Below are 18,662 nucleotides of genomic sequence, written 5' to 3' on the forward strand. Positions count from 1 at the left end.
AACCCCAGTGTTTCCAAACCTTACCTTCTGTGTTACGTCTACATATTTCGGTGATTAGCTAAGAACAAACAAAATCATCCTGACTAGCTGAGTCTCCCTTACGGAGCCTCTATATTGGTTCCAGGGTAGGTAAAATGTTCCAAGTGCTTTCAGCAAATTATTTCTCATCCACACACAAAGGAATTTATGAAGAAGAAAGGACTCAGTGTTCTATGTCATATGACAGTCATCTTAAACATCTTCTCCCCTACTGTAGTATGCACTACTGGCACCTTTCAGTTTTCCATCTCTTTATCCTGGTCCCAGTTCCTCAGGCTCTGAATTCCTGGATGAGAATGTTATCTTGATCAGAAATGGTCTCAGAAATCTGACACCAGCTGATAACTTATGCAGGCATCAAATACTGATTCCAATTAAAGTTAGTGGGTCTTGCTGGGTTCTAAATGTGCACCAGGATGAATGAATTTAGAAAATTAACTTCTATCGGCAGATAAACTCTCCACATATTTCTTTTAAATGACAGTGTTTGTTTCAGAATTGATTATCTAAAATGCTGTAGAGTAGATATTACCAAAAAAGAAGAAAAAGGGGGATGGCCACGTAACAACAGCATAAGGGAGAAGAAAGACTGGGGGAGTCGGGAGTGGGGGGGCTGAACAGACCTATTTGTCAGAGCTGGCTCTGTCACTGAATGGTTGTGCATTTCAGACAAGTCCTTCATACATTCTGGGCCTCTTATGTACTCAAGGTCTCAAGTTCTTTCTTTGAAAAATAAGAATATGGAACTACATAAGAGGTGGCATTCTGGGTACATAGAAAAAACCTGACCTGCAGACTTCTGTGTTAGGGCTTCTGTTTTTTGGGTGGTTTTGATTAATTTTTTTCTTTTGAGTTTTTTGATAACTATTTTTGGATAAAATTTCTATCTTACAGAAACATTGCAAGGAAAGCACAAAGACTCCCAAATATGAGACTCACCCATGGTTATGTTATCTCCGATCCATTTGAGAGTAAGTTGGGGCCTTCATGCTCCTTTATTCTAAATATTTCAGTGTTATTTCCTCAGAACAAGGAAAGCATGTCCATAACCATCGTACACTTATCCAAATCTTTTGCTCTGTTATTGTCATACAAATTACATCTTCAACTTGGCTTCTTTTCCTTTTGACAGAATCGCATTATTTTATGAGCAATTTCTCTACTTTTTAGCACAATATGAAATTCCAGGCTTCTGCTTTACCATGAATATGAGTTTTGTTTAGACTTGTTTGTCCTTTTAAAAATGCATTTCTCATATAAGGGCAGGTTGCTCATTTCTTTTGAAAAATAATAATATATTTTATTACTGGGTCTGAACTTTCATGGTTTTCAGCTGGAAGCAATTGACCCATTGAGATAAGGCCTTACTAGTTTCCATTTTTAGTGATAACTCACTCCCAGTGATAACTCCTCTGGCTCATATCACTCATTACCTGCCTAGTCTCCTGCCTGGTGTTTAAGTTTTGCAACATCTCTATAGGACAACCATATAGTTTAACATCCAAACTAGGATACTTTTGACAGTAAAAAGGACTACAATTAATAATTACCCAAGAGAGCAATACTGATACTTTTTCTACCTTAACATTATATATGGATAGGGTCCTACCTCCCGTTGATTCCTAACTGAAAATGGAAAATGAATGCTGGAATCTGAGTGATACCTTACTGAGAAGTTTTCTGAATAACAGAAATGAAGAGACCTCTCTACAGACATTCTGAGAGCACAGAATGCTGAGTTTCCTGTTTTGATCTCAAGGATCATTACGGACACAAGCAGATCTCTCACTCTTTCAGCGTGGCAAAATTAGTGTTAAGGGAGCCAGCCTCTTGAAGCAGGCTAAACCTCACCTTGCTCTGCACAATAAGTTCCTATTGCCTAGGTTTTGGCTTAAGAGTAGATCCAGTTCTTTGCCACTGATGGAGCTTTTTTGCTCCACTTTAGAAATCCAGAATATAAGGACATTCTCCTTTTGGGGACAGAAAAGCTGAGATTCAAAAAGGAAAAATAATTCCCACTTGCTTACTTACTCCTCAGCAAACCTTCTTTACTCAGCTTTCAGGTCACCGTAGTATCTTAGTTTTTCTCCTAACTCATTGTTCCCTTTTAGTAACCTTTGTTGGTTCCCATTGTTCTGCCTCATATCTTAAGCTACACCCCCCACCCTGACTCTACCAAGACTCAGTTCTTGGTTCTTTTGTTTTCTTTATTTACATTCTGGTGATATCTTCTGGTATGTTATCTTTCAATATTTAAAGGTGATATCACCTATAATCCAATGACCCACAAATTTATTTCCAGCTCAGTCTTTTCCCATGAACTTGATTTGTATATGCAACTGCTATCTCAACATCTTCATTTAGAATTGTAATAAACAAAGTTAACATACTTAAAATTTTACTTATAGCCTCTAATCTTGACATTTATATCTTTCACATGTCAGCTGATGGCAATTCCATCCTTCCAGATCTCAGGCCAAAATAAGAAGAATCATATTTCCCTCCCATCCCAAATCTTAACTGCAGAAATTCTTCTGGCTCCACCTTAAAAATATATCCAAAATATGAACACTTCTTGTCAATGTAACTACCATGATTTTTGCCCAAATCACAGCAATCTCTCACCTGAATCACCGTCATAGCTGTCAATAAATTCAACAACTTGGATGAAATGAATGAATTTCTTGCAAGACAGAAAATTTCAAACTTACTCAAGAAGAAATTATCTGAACAGTCCCATATCTATTAAAGTAACTGAACAAGTTCTTTAAAACTTGTTCACAAAGAAAACTCCACCCTTAGATTGCTTTAATTACGGAAATCTCACCAAAATATTCCAGAAAATTTAAAAGGAGAGGATACTTCCCAGCTCAATCAATGAGGCAAAAATTACACAAGTACCAAAGTCAGACAAAGACATTGCAAGAAAGGAAAACCATAGAACAATATCGCTCATGAAATAGACGCAAAATTCTTAATAAAATTTTAGCAAATCAAATCCATCAATATATGAAAATGATAATACACCGTGGTCAACTGGGGTTTATACCAGGAATTCAAGGCTGGCTCTATATTCAATAGATAAGAATGAGCAATTGACAAACTGCAAAGTTAATCCTGACGACAATCTTTCAGCAAACAAAAAATAGAAGTAAATTTCTCAACCTGATAAAGGACATCTACCAAAAATCTATATTTAAGGTCATACTTAGTCACAAGAGAATGAATGTTTTCCTTCTAAGATCAGGAATAAGGGAGGGCTATCTGCTCTCAGCCCTTCTTTTAACCTTGTACTGGTGGTGGTTGTAGACAGTGTGATGAGGAAAGAAAATAAATAAAAGTTACCTAAATTGGAATAGAAGAAATGAAATTGTCTTTAATCATAAATAACATAATCATCTTTCTAGAAAATCAAATGGAATCTATAAAAAATCTATAATGAAATCAATTTATAAAAATAAATGTATTTTTGTATATTGGCAACAATTAGAAATTGAAATTAAAATTATCATTTATAATACATAAAAAATAGACACTTTCAGGGATAAATCTGACAAAAGACATTCAAGACAAAGTACACTGAAAACTATGAAAAACTGTTCAGATAAATTCAAGAAGACCTAAATAAATGTGGATATAGTTAATACTTATTGATCAAATGATATCCACAAGTTAAGATACCGATGATCCCTAAATTGATCTATATATTCAAAGCAATTCTAATCAAAATCCCATCATGCTTCTTTCTTATAGAAATTGACAAACTAATTCTAAAATTATAAGGAAATGCAGAGGACTTAGAAGACCTAGAATAGCCAAAATAACTTTGAAAGAGAACGAATTTGGACGAATTATGCTGTCTGACCTCATGATTTATTATAAAGCTACATTATTTCAGACAATGTGGTACTGCCATCAAAATAGACAAATAGATCAATGGAACAGAACAAAGAGTCCAAAACTATGCCCAAACATATGATAAATAGATTTTTAACAAAATTGCAAAAGCAATTGAAAGGAGAACTAGTAATTTTTTCAACAAAGGCCCTATAAAAATTAGATATGGGTATGCAAAAAAATTAACTTTGATGCACATCTCATAGCACGTACCAAAATTAACTCACAATGTATCATACATCTACATATAAGTCCGAAAAGTATAAAATTTCTAGTAGAAAACATAAAAGAAAATCTTTGCAGTCTCAGGTTACGCAAGGATTTCTTAGATACAAGAGAATAAAAGGAAAAAATGGATACACTGAATTTCATCAAGTTAATAAGTTCTGTTCTTTGAAAGGCATTGTTAAGAGAATGAAAAGACAAAATGTGGACTTCCAGAAAATAACTGCAAATCATATATATGATAAGGGATTTTTCCCATATTGTGTAACGACCTTTCAAAGACTCAAATAATAGGAAAACAAAGCACTCAATTAAAAAAAAAACACAACGGTGTTGAAAGATAGTTTTATCAAAGAAAGTATACATCTGGTAAATAAGTACACAAAAATATGCTCACTATTATTAGTCCTGAAAGAAAGGGAAAGTAAAACCACATTGAGGTACTGGTTTCCCCACTATCTAAAAGCAGCACGTTCCTAAGAAACCACTCCTAAGCCAAAATGGCAATAAGCAGAGAGTATCCCCTGCTTTCTGCAAGTTGGAGTTAAGCCACTTTGCTTTTCTGAAAGACCTAGGTTAGTATGGTAATTCTGTAAAAGGGAAAATCCTACCTGAGTATCTTTCAGTTAGTGAAAACAGGCACTAATATAGGTCTTTTGTAAAAGCAAAGTGGCATTACTCAAACTTTCAGAAAGCAGAGGATACATAACTATACCTGTTACAATGACTAAAATTAAAACAACTGACCATACCAAACCCAGTGTTGACAATAACATGGGATAACTTTCATACCCTTGTAGTGAAAAGGTAGAACAGCACTTCTGCTTTAGAAAACAGTTCATCAATTTCTTAAAAATTTAAACATACATCCCCTATCGTATGACCTACCCATTCCACTCCTAGGTACTGTCCAAGAGAAGGGAAAGCACATGCACATACAAAGGCTTGTATCAAAATATTCTTAGTAGCTGTATTTGTAATGGTCAAAAATAGAAACAATCCACATAGTAATCAAAGGGTAAATAGATAAACAAATGATGGCATCACCGTGTTACAGAATATTACTTAGGAATATAAAGGAATAAACTATTGGCGCACTCTGATATAAGAATAAATCTTAAAATAGTCATATTGAGTGAAATAAATAGGGCAAGAACCCAGCATGTACTGTAGGAGTCCATTTGTATAATTCTTAAGACAACACAGACTAATGTATCATGACAGAAAACAGATGTATGGGGGGTAGGGAGAGGAAGGGGATGGGCAAGAGGGAGGGATTACAAGGCGATGCTAGAAAACTTGTGGGAGATGATCTATATTTTCATTATCTTGACTGTGGTGATGGTGTTACAGTTGCATACGTATGTTAGAACTTGCAAAATAGTACAATTTCAATATGTGAAGCTTACTGTAGTTAAATTAACCTCAACAAAGTTGTTAAAATATACATCAATAAATTTGACTAAATAAAAGCAACAAACTGCAAGCAATAAGTATAATAGATGTTCAAGACATCAAAATGTAAATAACAGGACACACCTGAAAGTAAATTAAACCTAAATAAATGGAAAGACACACTATATTCATGAATCAGAAGGCTTAAGTGTTCAGATACAAATTTTCCCCAAGTTGACTTATAGACTCATTGAACAGACCTGAAGACTTACGTACTTTATAACGGACTTCTACGAATCAGTATGGGAAAGGCAGAGAAAGCAATAGGTAAATAAGCAAAATATTTGAACAGCACTTGATGAAAAGAGAATAAAATATATATATGAAAATGTGCACAATTTCACCCATTCTCAGAGAAATGAAAATAAAACCACAAGATTCCTCTACACAACCAATATATTGCCAAAGTAAAAGAATAGACACTAACAAAGTTGGCATTGGACAGGACTTAACCTTGGTATTCTTGAAACTTTGGGTCATATAATCATTTATTGTCGGGGGCTGTCCTCTGCACTGCAGGATGTTTAGCAGAATCCCTGGCCTCTACCCACTAGATGCCAGTAGCACTCACCCCTTCACCCCCTCCACACTTCCAGGTATGACAACCAAAAATGTTTAGCTAGAAAAGAGGGTGGGAGTGAGACTATTTAATGGACATTTTGCTGACCTTAGCTGTATTGGAATTTGTTAGCCAGAGATAGTGGAAACAAATTTGCGACGGCAAATAATGGGGCCATTGGGGCAGTGTCTGTCACATGAATGAAATAATGCAAGTTTTAAAAAGATAAACATAAATGCCTAGAAAAAATACTGGAAACACATGGCAAAATATTGAGTGGCTATAATTGAATGGAACCATAAAGGTTATTTTCCACCTTTGTCTGTATGTACATTATTAGAATTGAACACATACATACATACATATATATATGTATTCATATATATAATTTGCACTTTGTATGAAAAACTCATTTTAAGAAAATAAATTAAAGCAAAACGCAGCTAAATATGATTCTGTGATAACTTATTTGTCGATATTCCTCTCTGTCCAGTAGAGGAAATTGGTACCTATGAAGCATTTTAAAAAATTGATCTCTACCAAAAACGTCAGCCAGTATACACAGATATAACAGAAAATGAGTCCATTTGTAAAAAGCCATTGACATTCAGGGCTGGGTCACAGATGGCTGATTGTTTTATCTATCCAGACGGGTTCACGTTGTAGAAACCCAATACTGAAAATTAAGAAAATTCTTGGAGTTCATGATTAGGTCTAATAATAACATCATCATATGTATGACCTTATCAAAACTAATTCCTTAAGCCTTGCTTGCTGAGATCGGTTATTCAGATGTGACTCTTCCCACTTGAAAATGGCACAGAGGGCCAAAGGGCTGATATAGAACCACCCTAGTAGATGCAGTGATAAGATCAAGAATTCATGACATGACCAAGACTAGTGTATTGTCAGCCTATGGATAGATTAGAAGCAGAACTTTCCTGGACACATTCTCCTGAAATATGATAGTACATAACTGACTGTGCTCTTACTCCATTGCTGGTATTGTTCTAAGTGCTTAAGATATACAAACTCATTAGATAACCACATCAACACATGGCTTAAATTATTATATACCTACTTTATTGATGAGGAAGATGAAGTGCACAGAAGTTGAGGGATTTCCCCAAGGACACTTAGCTAACAGGTGGCAGAATTGGAATTCAAGCCCAGATGTTATGACTCCAGAGCCAGCCCTCTTAAGTACAGCAGGTTCTTCCCTCCCAAACGACCTCATTTTATTTATTTGTTTCTTTTTAATTTTATTGAAGTATATCTGATTTACAGCGTTGTGTTCATTTCTGCTGTACGGCAAAGTGACACAGTTATTCATATATATATTCTTTTTCATATTTTTTCCACTATGGTTTACCACAGGATATTAACTATTGTTCCCTGTGCTATACAGTAGGACCTTGTTGTTTATCCATCCTATATATATTATACTAGTTTGCATCTGCTAATCCCAAACTCCCAATCCTTCCGTTCTCAATCCCCTCTCTCCCTTGGCAACCACAAGTCTATTCTCTATGTCTGTGAGTTTGTTTCTATTTTGTAGGTATGATATGTTCATTTGTGCAAACGACCTCATTTTAAAACAGTGCTATTTAATATATATTTTGAGACATAAAGGCAAGACAGTCATAAAGCATCTCCTTTTTGTATGTACTTGCTTGTCTGATAGTAGATAGTAGGCAAGTGTATGCTAAAAAACATCCAGCTTGCTCTCCACTCATGGGGACAAGTACCCCTGGTTGCATTTCTCCTGAGAGATCTCCTATTTTCACAAAAGCTCTATATTCTCTCTCTATGTTCTTCTAGTTGTTCATAATAATGCTAATCAGTATGGAGTGTCTATGTATTCATGCAGCTCCTCCAATAGTCCTTACAGAGTCTGCATTGCTTTCCATGTTTTTCAATTGAGGAAGGTGAAGAAACATAGATACTTTTCCAAAGCCTAACATCTTTAAGTGGGAGATTCTGGATTCAATCCAGATCAGTGTTATTTTTAAAAATGCCCCTACAGAAAAAACAAAAGGAGATGCACCACTTTCTCTTGACTTTAGCCCCTCTGTTAAATGAAGAACTGCAACCTCTCCACAACGTCTCCTGTTCCCTCAAAATATAAGCAAACGGCAACAACATTAATAACCATCCCATGATGGTCATCCCATCCTATACACCATCTTTAAAAGTCTTGTTCTTTTAATTTTTCAGGGGGTAGCGAGAAAGATATCAACAGCCTGCCATCTTCTGCCCCGATAGAGTCATAGTTAATCTGTTTCAGTCAAACTCCAATCCTAACACCTTGTCATGCATTCGAGATTTCTTATAAAGGCCACCAGGAATGGGTTTACAAAGGGTAAGGGAACATGGCGAATTGTATGCACTACAATATTTGTCTGTTTTTTAATGGTTAATTTCTATTTTATTTTGAGATAATTTTAGACTTACAGAGGAGTTGCAAAAACAGTACAGACCTCATAAATCCTTCACTCAGCTTCCCCCTTATATTAGTATCTTACATTATCAGAAGATATTGCCCAAACGAAGAAATGAACCTTGGTATAACACTATTCACTAAAGTAGAGAGCTTACTGACGTCACCAGTTTTTACACTAATGTTCTTTTTCTGTTCTAGGATCCAATCCAGAATTCCACACCACATTTAGTTTTTCTGTCTCTATAGACACCTCTAATCTTGACAATTTCTCAGTTTTTGCTCATCTTTTATGACTTTAATACTTTTGAAGAGTAACGGTCAGTTATTTTGTGGAACATCCCTCAGTGCGGATTTTCTTATATTTTCTTTTGATTATATTCAGATTTTGTCTTACTTCCCACTAAGGAAACCCTAAAGGTGATTTGCCCCTTTTCAGTGTACATGTCTTTCACTGTCTGTTTGGATTTATTCCTACGTACTCTACTCTTCTGGATGCCATTATATGTAATTTCAAGGAAAATTTCTGGCCCTTTCCAGGAAAAAGAGGGGACAGAAGCATTTTTGTTTTTAATAAGTCTCCCAAGCTTTGAGTGAGATTTATCTCTAACCATGCAAGCCGGATCTGATGAAATTTCCATCTTGTGAGACTTTCCTCAGACAGCACTACTGCAAGCAAAGGAATGCACACGGTTCAGACTCTATGCATTCTCACTGCATCATATTAGGAGGTACCATGTCAATATGTATTACTGGTTATGTTAACCTTGATCATTTGGTAAGGTGAGGGATGACAGAATTATCCCCCATAAACTTAGTAGCTTCACTTTATAATCATGTAATATATTGGTGCAAATATTCCATTTTGACATTGTGCAAATATCCCATTTCTGTTTAACATTCTATGACCCATTTTAGCAACCTTTCATGGATCTTGCCTGTAGCAATTATTGCTGTGGTGTTCTAATGGTTATTTTCTATTTCTTGCCTCCCCTCTCCATTTACTAATTGGAATTCTTCTGTAAGGAACTGTGTATTCTTCTATGTCTATTTATCTGAAATCTGGAAAACTGGGTCCTTTTTTTCCCCCTTTGGAGGACTTCCAAAGGGAAAAAAAAACGACCTTAAAAAATAGTTTTTAAAGCTACCCCTTGGCAACGAGAACTAATTACAAGGAAAGTGTCCAGCCCTTTCTAGGAAAAAGAGGGGACTGAAACATTTTTGTTTCTAGTAAACGTTCCAGACCTTGAGTGAGATCTACCTCTAGTCATGTAGGCAGGATCTGATAAAATTTTCTCTCTTCTAGGCTTTCCTCAGACACCTCTAGTGGTAGCAGAGGAGCACACAGAATTTAGACCTGCAGTACCCTTACAGCAATTTCCCTCCTCTTCCTACCTTCCTCTTATGCTTGGGAGCCAAAGCTTGCCCAGTTATACTGGTGAATTCAAGAATCATTATCTTGGAGTCCAGAAGTAAACCCATGTACCGAGGTCAATTAATCTATGACAAAGGAGGCACGAATATACAATGGAGAAAAGACATTCTCTTCAGCAAGTGGTGTTGGGAGAGCTGGACAGGTACATGTAAATCAATTAAACTAGAACACTTACCCACACCATATACAAAAATAAACTGAAAATGGCCTAAAGACCTAAATATCAGACATGACACCATAAAATCCCTAGAAGAGAACACAGTCAAAACATTCTCTGACATAAACTGCAGCAATCTTTTCTTGGATCAGTCTCCCAAGACAAAAGAAATAAAAGCAAAACTAAACACGTGGGACCTAATCAAACTTAAAAGCTTTTACATACCAAAGGAAACTATCAGCAAAATGAAAAGACAAACTACAGAATGGGAGAAAATATTTGCAGATGATGTGACCAAAAAGAGTTTAATAACCAAAATATACAAACAACTCATACAACTCAATATCGATAAAGCAAACAACTCAATCAAAAAATGGGCAGAAGAGGCTTCCAGGAAGATGGCAGAAGAGTAAGACGCGGAGATCACCTTCCTCCCCACAGATACACCAGAAATACAACTACACGTGGAACAACTCCTACAGAACACCTTATTGAACGCTGGCAGAAGACCTCAGACATCCCAAAAGGCAAGAAACCCCCCACGTACCTGGGTTGGGCAAAAGAAAAAAGAAACAACAGAGACAAAAGAATAGGGACGGGACCCGCACCAGTGGGAGGGAGCTGTGAAGGAGGAAAACTTTCCACACACTAGGAAGCCCCTTCGCGGGCGGAGGCTGCGGGCGGCGGAGGGGGGAGCTTCGGAGCCGCGGAGGAGAGCACAGCAACAGGGGTGTGGAGGGCAAAGCGGCGAGATTCCCGCACAGAGGATCAGGGCCGACCGGTACTCACCAGTCCGAGAGGCTTGTCTGCTCACTCGCCGGGGCGGGCGGGGCCTGAAGTTGAGGCTCGGGCTTCGGTCGGAGCGCCGGGAGAGGACTGGGGTTGGCGGCGTGAACACAGCCTGCAGGAAGTTAGTGCACCACGGCTAGCCGGGAGGGAGTCCGGGAAAAGTCTGGACCTGCCGAAGAGGCAAGAGACTTTTTCTTCCTTCTTTGTTTCCTGGTGCGCGAGGAGAGGGGATTCAGAGCGCTGTTTAAAGGAGCTCCAGAGACTGGCGTGAGCCGCGGCTAAAAGCGCGGACCCCAGAGACGGGCGGGAGACGCTAAAGCTGCTGCTGCTGCCACCAAGAAGCCTGTGTGCGAGCACAGGTCACTATCCACATCCCCCTTCCGGGGAGCCTGTGCTGCCCGCCACTGCCAGGGCCCCGTGATCCAGGAACAACTTCCCCGGGAGAACGCACGGCGCGCCGCAGGCTCATGCAACGTCACGCCGCCTCTGACGCCGTAGGCCCGCCCCGCACGCCGTGCCCCTCCCTACCCTGGCCTGAGTGAGCCAGAACCCGCGAATCAGCTGCTCCTTTAACCCCGTCCTGTCTGAGCGAAGAACAGACGCCCTCCTGCACCTACACGCAGAGGCGGGGCCAAATCCAAAGCTGAAACCCAGGAGCTGTGCGAACAAAGAGAAAGGGAAATCTCTTCCAGCAGCCTCAGGAGCAGCGGATTAAATCTCCACAATCAACTTGATGTACCCTGCATCTGTGGAATACCTGAATAGACAACGAATCACCCCAAATTAAGGAGGTGGATTTTCAGAGCAAGATTTATAATTTTTTCCCCTTTTCCTCTTTTTGTGAATGTGTATGTGTATGCTTCTGTGTGAGATTTTGTCTATATAACTTTGCTTCCACCATTTGTCCTAGGGTTCTATACGTCCGTTTTTTTTTCTCTTAATAATTAATTTTTTATTTTAATAACTTTATTATATTTTATCTTACTTTATTTTACTTTATCTTCTTTCTTTTTTTCCTTCCTTCCCTCCTTCCTTCCTTCCTTCCTCCCTCCCTCCCTCCTTTCTTTCTTTCTTTCTTTCTACTTCTACTAATTCTTTCTTTTTACTTTTTCTCCCTTTTATTCTGAGCCGTGTGGATGAAAGGCTCTTGGTGCTACAGCCAGGAGTCAGTGCTGTGCCTCTGAGGTGGGAGAGCCAACTTCAGAGCACTGGTCCACGAGAGACCTCCCAGCTCCACATAATATCAAATGGCGAAAATCTCCCAGAGATCTCCATCTCAACACCAGCACCCAGCTTCACTCAACGACCAGCAAGCTACAGTGCTGGACATCTATGCCAAACAACAAGCAAGACAGGAACACAACCCCACCCATTAGCAGAGAGGCTGCCTAAAATCATAACAAGTCCACAGACACCCCAACACAAACCACCAGACGTGGACCTGCCCACCAGAAAGACAAGATCCCGCCTCATCCACTAGAACACAGGCACTAGTCCCCTCCACCAGGAAGCCTACACAACCCACTGAACCAACCTTAGCCACTGGGGACAGACACCAAAAACAACGGGAACTACGAACCTGCAGCCTGCAAAAAGGAGACCCCAAACACAGTAAGATAAGCAAAATGAGAAGACAGAAAAACACACAGCAGATGAAGGAGCAAGATAAAAACCCACCAGACCTAACAAATGAAGAGGAAATAGGCAGTCAACCTGAAAAAGAATTCAGAATAATGAGAGTAAAGATGATCCAAAATCTTGGAAATAGAACAGACAAAATGCAAGAAACATTTAACAAGGACGTAGAAGAACTAAAGATGAAACAAACAACAATGAACAACACAGTAAATGAAATTAAAAATACTCTAAATGGGATCAGCAGCAGAATAACTGAGGCAGAAGAACGGATAAGTGACCTGGAAGATAAAATAGTGGAAATAACTACTGCAGAGCAGAATAAAGAAAAAAGAATGAAAAGAACTGAGGACAGTCTCAGAGACCTCTGGGACAACATTAAACGCACCAACATTCGAATTATAGGGGTTCCAGAAGAAGAAGAGAAAAAGAAAGGGACTGAGAAAATATTTGAAAAGATTATAGTTGAAAACTTCCCTAATATGGGAAAGGAAATAGTTAATCAAGTCCAGGAAGCACAGAGAGTCCCATACAGGATAAATCCAAGGAGAAATATGCCAAGACACATATTAATCAAACTGTCAAAAATTAAATACAAAGAAAACATATTAAAGGCAGCAAGGAAAAAACAACAAATAACACACAAGGGAATCCCCATAAGGTTAACAGCTGATCTTTCAGCAGAAACTCTGCAAGCCAGAAGGGTGTGGCAGGACATATTGAAAGTGATGAAGGAGAAAAACCTGCAACCAAGATTACTCTACCCAGCAAGGTTCTCATTCAGATTTGATGGAGAAATTAAAACCTTTACAGACAAGCAAAACCTGAGAGAGTTCAGCACCACCAAACCAGCTTTACAACAAATGCTAAAGGAACTTCTCTAGACAAGAAACACAAGAGAAGGAAAAGACCTACAATAACGAACCCAAAACAATTTAGAAAATGGGAATAGGAACATACATATCGATAATTACCTTACATGTAAATGGACTAATGCTCCCACCAAAAGACACAGATTGGCTGAATGGATACAAAAACAAGACCCATATATTTGCTGTCTACAAGAGACCCACTTTAGACCTAGAGACACATACAGACTGAAAGTAAGGGGATGGAAAAAGATATTTCATGCAAATGGAAACCAAAAGAAAGCTGGAGTAGCAATTCTCATATCAGACAAAATAGACTTTAAAATAAAGACTATTACAAGATACAAAGAAGGACACTACATAATGATTGAGGGATAGATCCAAGAAGAAGATATAACAATTGTAAATATTTATGCACCCAACATAGGAGCACCTCAATACATAAGGCAAATACTAACAGCCATAAAAGGGGAAATCGACAGTAACACATTCATAGTAGGGGACTTTAACACCCCACTTTCACCAATGGACAGATCATCCAAAATGAAAATAAATAAACACAAGCTTTAAATGATACATTAAACAAGATGGACTTAATTGATATTTATAGGACATTCCATCCAAAAACAACAGAATACACATTTTTCTCAAGTGCTCATGGAACATTCTCCAGGATAGATCATATCTTTGGTCACAAATCAAGCCTTGGTAAATTTAAGAATATTGAAATTGTATCAAGTATCTTTTCCGACCACAACACTATGAGACTAGATATCAATTACAAGAAAAGATCTGTAAAAAATACAAACACATGGAGGCTAAACAATACACTACTTAATAACGAAGTGATCACTGAAGAAATCAAAGAGGAAATCAAAAAACACCTAGAAACAAATGACAATGGAGACACGATGACCCAAAATCTATGGGATGCAGCATAAGCAGTTCTAAGAGGGGTTTATAGCAACACAATCCTACCTTAAGAAAGAGGAAACATCTCAAATAAACAATCTAACCTTGCACCTAAAGCAATTAGAGAAAGAAGAACAAAAAACCCCCCAAAGTTAGCAGAAGGAAAGAAATCATAAAAATCAAATCAGAAATAAAAGGAAATGAAGGAAACGATAGCAAAGATCAATAAAACTAAAAGCTGATTCTTTGAGAAGATAAACAAAATTGATAAACCATTAGCCAGACTCATCAAGAAAAAAAGGGAGAAGACTCAGATCAATAGAATTAGAAATGAAAAAGGAGAAGTAACAACTGACACTGCAGAAATACAAAAGATCATGAGAGATTACTACAAGCAACTCTATGCCAATAAAATGGACAACCTGGAAGAAATGGACAAATTCTTAGAAATGCACAACCTGCCAAGACTGAATCAGGAAGAAATAGAAAATATGAACAGACAATCACAAGCACTGAAATTGAGACTGTGATTAAAAATCTTCCAACAAACAAAAGCCCAGGACCAGATGGCTTCACAGGCGAATTCTATCAAACATTTAGAGAAGAGCTAACACCTATCCTTCTCAAACTCTTCCAAAATATAGAAGAGGGAGGAACACTCCCAAACTCATTCTACAAGGCCACCATCACCCTGATACCAAAAGCAGACAAAGATGTCACAAAGAAAGAACACTACAGGCCAATATCACTGATGAACATAGATGCAAAAAGCCTCAACAAAATACTAGCAAACAGAATCCAACAGCACATTAAACGGATCATACACCATGATCAAGTGGGGTTTATCCCAGGAATACAAGGATTCTTCAATATACACAAATCAATCAATGTGATACACCATATTAACAAATTGAAGGACAAAAAACATATGATCATCTCAATAGATGCAGAAAAAGCTTTTGACAATATTCGACACCCATTTATGATAAAAACCCTGCAGAATGTAGGCATAGAGGGAACTTTCCTCAACATAATAAAGGCCATATATGACAAACCCACAGCCAACATCGTCCTCAATGGTGAAAAACTGAAAGCATTTCCTGTAAGATCAGGAACAAGACAAGGTTGCCCACTCTCACCACTCTTATTCAACATAGTTTTGGAAGTTTTAGCCACAGCAATCAGAGAAGAAAAGGAAATAAAAGGAATCCAAATCGGAAAAGAAGAAGTAAAGCTGTCACTGTTTGCAAATGACATGATACTGTACGTATAGAATCCTAAAGGTGCTACCAGAAAACTGCTAGAGCTAATCAATGAATTTGGTAAAGTAGCAGGATACAAAATTAATGCACAGAAATCTCTGGCATTCCTATACACTAATGATGAAAAATCTGAAAGTGAAATCAAGGAAATACTCCCATTTACCATTGCAACAAAAAGAATAAAATATCTAGGAATAAACCTACCTAAGGAGACAAAAGACCTGTATGCAGAAAATTATAAGACACTGATGAAAGAAAGTAAAGATGATACAAATAGATGGAGAGATATACCATGTTCTTAGATTGGAAGAATCAACATTGTGAAAATGACTCTACTACCCAAAGCAATCTACAGATTTAATGCAATCCCTATGAAACTACTACTGGCATTTTTCACAGAACTAGAACAAAAAATTTCACAATTTGTATGGAAACACAAAAGACCCCAAATAGCCAAAGCAATCTTGAGAACGAAAAACGGAGCTGGAGGAATCAGGCTCCCTGACTTCAGATTATACTACAAAGCTACAGTAATCAAGACAGTATGGTACTGGCACAAAAACAGAAAGATAGATCAATGGAACAGGATAGAAAGCCCAGAGATAAACCCACACACATATGGTCACCTTATCTTTGATAAAGGAGGCAGGAATGTACAGTGGAGAAAGGACAGCCTCTTCAATAAATGGTGCTGGGAAAACTGGACAGCTACATGTAAAAGTATGAGATTAGATCACTCCCTAACACCATACACAAAAGTAAGTTCAAAATGGATTAAATACCTAAATGTAAGGCCAGAAACTATCAAACTCTTAGAGGAAAACATAGGCAGAACACTCTGTGACATAAATCACAGCAAGGTCCTTTTTGACCCACCTCCTAGAGAAATGGAAATAAAAACAAAAATAAATAAATGGGACCTAATGAAACTTCAAAGCTTTTGCACAGCAACAGAAACCATAAACAAGACCAAAAGACAACCCTCAGAATGGGAGAAAATATTTGCAAATGAAGCAACTGACAAAGGATTGATCTCCAAAATATACAAGCAGCTCATGCAGCTCAATATCAGAAAAACAAACAACCCAATCCAAAAATGGGCAGAAGACCTAAATAGACATTTCTTCAAAGAAGATATAGACTGCCCACAAACACATGATAGAATGCTCAACATCACTAATCATTAGAAAAATGCAAATCGAAACTACAATGAGATATCATCTCACACCAGTCAGAATGGCCATCATCAAAAAATCTAGAAACAATAAATGCTGGAGAGGGTGTGGAGAAAAGGGAACCCTGTTGCACTGTTGGTGGGAATGTAATTGATACAGCCATTGTGGAGAACAGTATGGAGGTTCCTTAAAAAACTACAAATAGAACTACCATATGACCCAGCAACCCCACTACTGGGCATATACCCTGAGAAAACCACAATTCAAAAAGAGTCACGTACCAAAATGTTCATTGCAGCTCTATTTACAATAGCCCAGAGATGGAAACAACCTAAGTGTCCATCATCAGATGAATGGATAAAGAAGATGTGGCACATATATACAATGGAATATTACTCAGCCATAAAAAGAAATGAAATTGAGCTATTTGTAATGAGGTGGATGGACCTAGAGTCTGTCATACAGAGTGACGTAAGTGAGAAAGAGAAAGACAAATACCGTATGCTAACACATATATATGGAATTCAAGAAAAAAAATGTCATGAAGAACCTAGGGGTAATACAGGAATAAAGACACAGACTTACTAGAGAATGGACTTGAGGATATGGGGAGGGGGAAGGGTAAGCTGTGACAAAGTGAGAGAGAGGCATGGACATGTATACACTACCAAATGTAAGGTAGATAGCTAGTGGGAAGCAGCCGCATAGCACAGGAATATCAGCTCGGTGCTTTGTGACCGTCTGGAGGGGTGGGATAGGGAGGGTGGGAGGGAGTGAGACGCAAGAGGGAAGAGATATGGGAACATATGTATATGTATAACTGATTCGTTTTGTTATAAAGCAGAAATTAACACAGCATTGTAAAGCAATTATACTCCAATAAAGATGTAAAAAAAAAAAAAAAAAATGGGCAGAAGACCTAAATAGACATTTTCCCAAGGAAGACATACAGGTGGCCAGCAGGCACATGAAAAGATGCTCAACATTGCTAATTATTAAAGAAATGTAAATCAAAACCACAAATCTCACACCTATCAGAATGGCTATGTCATAACGTCATCAAAAAGTCTACAAATAATAAATGCTGGAGAAGGTGTGAAGAAAAGAGAACCCTCCTACACTGCTGGTGGGAATGTAAATTGATGCAGCCACTATGAAAACAGTATGGAGCGTCCTTAAAAAAACTAAAAATAGAACTACCATACGACCCAGCAATCCCATTCCTGGGTATATATCCAGAAAAAATGAAAACACTAATTCAAAAAGATACATGTAGCCCAATGTTCATAGCAGCACTATTTACAATAGCCAAGACATGGAAACGACACAAGTGCCTGTCAGCAGATGATTAGCTTCAGAAGATGTTGTGTCTATATATACAATGGACTATTACTCAGCCAATAAAAGAATGAAATATTGCCATTTGCAGCAACATGGATGGAACTACAGAACATTATACTTAGTGAAGTAAGTCAGACAAAGAAAGACAAATGTTGTATGATATCACTTATGTGTCGAATCTAAAAAATAATACAAATGAATCTATATACAGAACAGAAGCAGTCTCATAGAAAACAAATTTACGGTTACCAAAGGGGAGAGAGAGGTGGGGAGGAACAAATTAAGAGTAAGGGATTAACAGATACGTATTACTATATGTAAAATAGATAAGCAACAAGGATGTACTACTGTATAACAGGTAATTATGTTCAGTATTTTATAATAACCTATAATGGAACATAATCAGAAAAAATAACTGAATCACTATGCTGTACACCTGAAACTAACACAATATTGCAAACCAACTCTTCTT

Source organism: Orcinus orca, chromosome 6 (genome assembly GCF_937001465.1).
Source record: "Orcinus orca chromosome 6, mOrcOrc1.1, whole genome shotgun sequence".
Classification (NCBI taxonomy): domain Eukaryota; kingdom Metazoa; phylum Chordata; class Mammalia; order Artiodactyla; family Delphinidae; genus Orcinus; species Orcinus orca.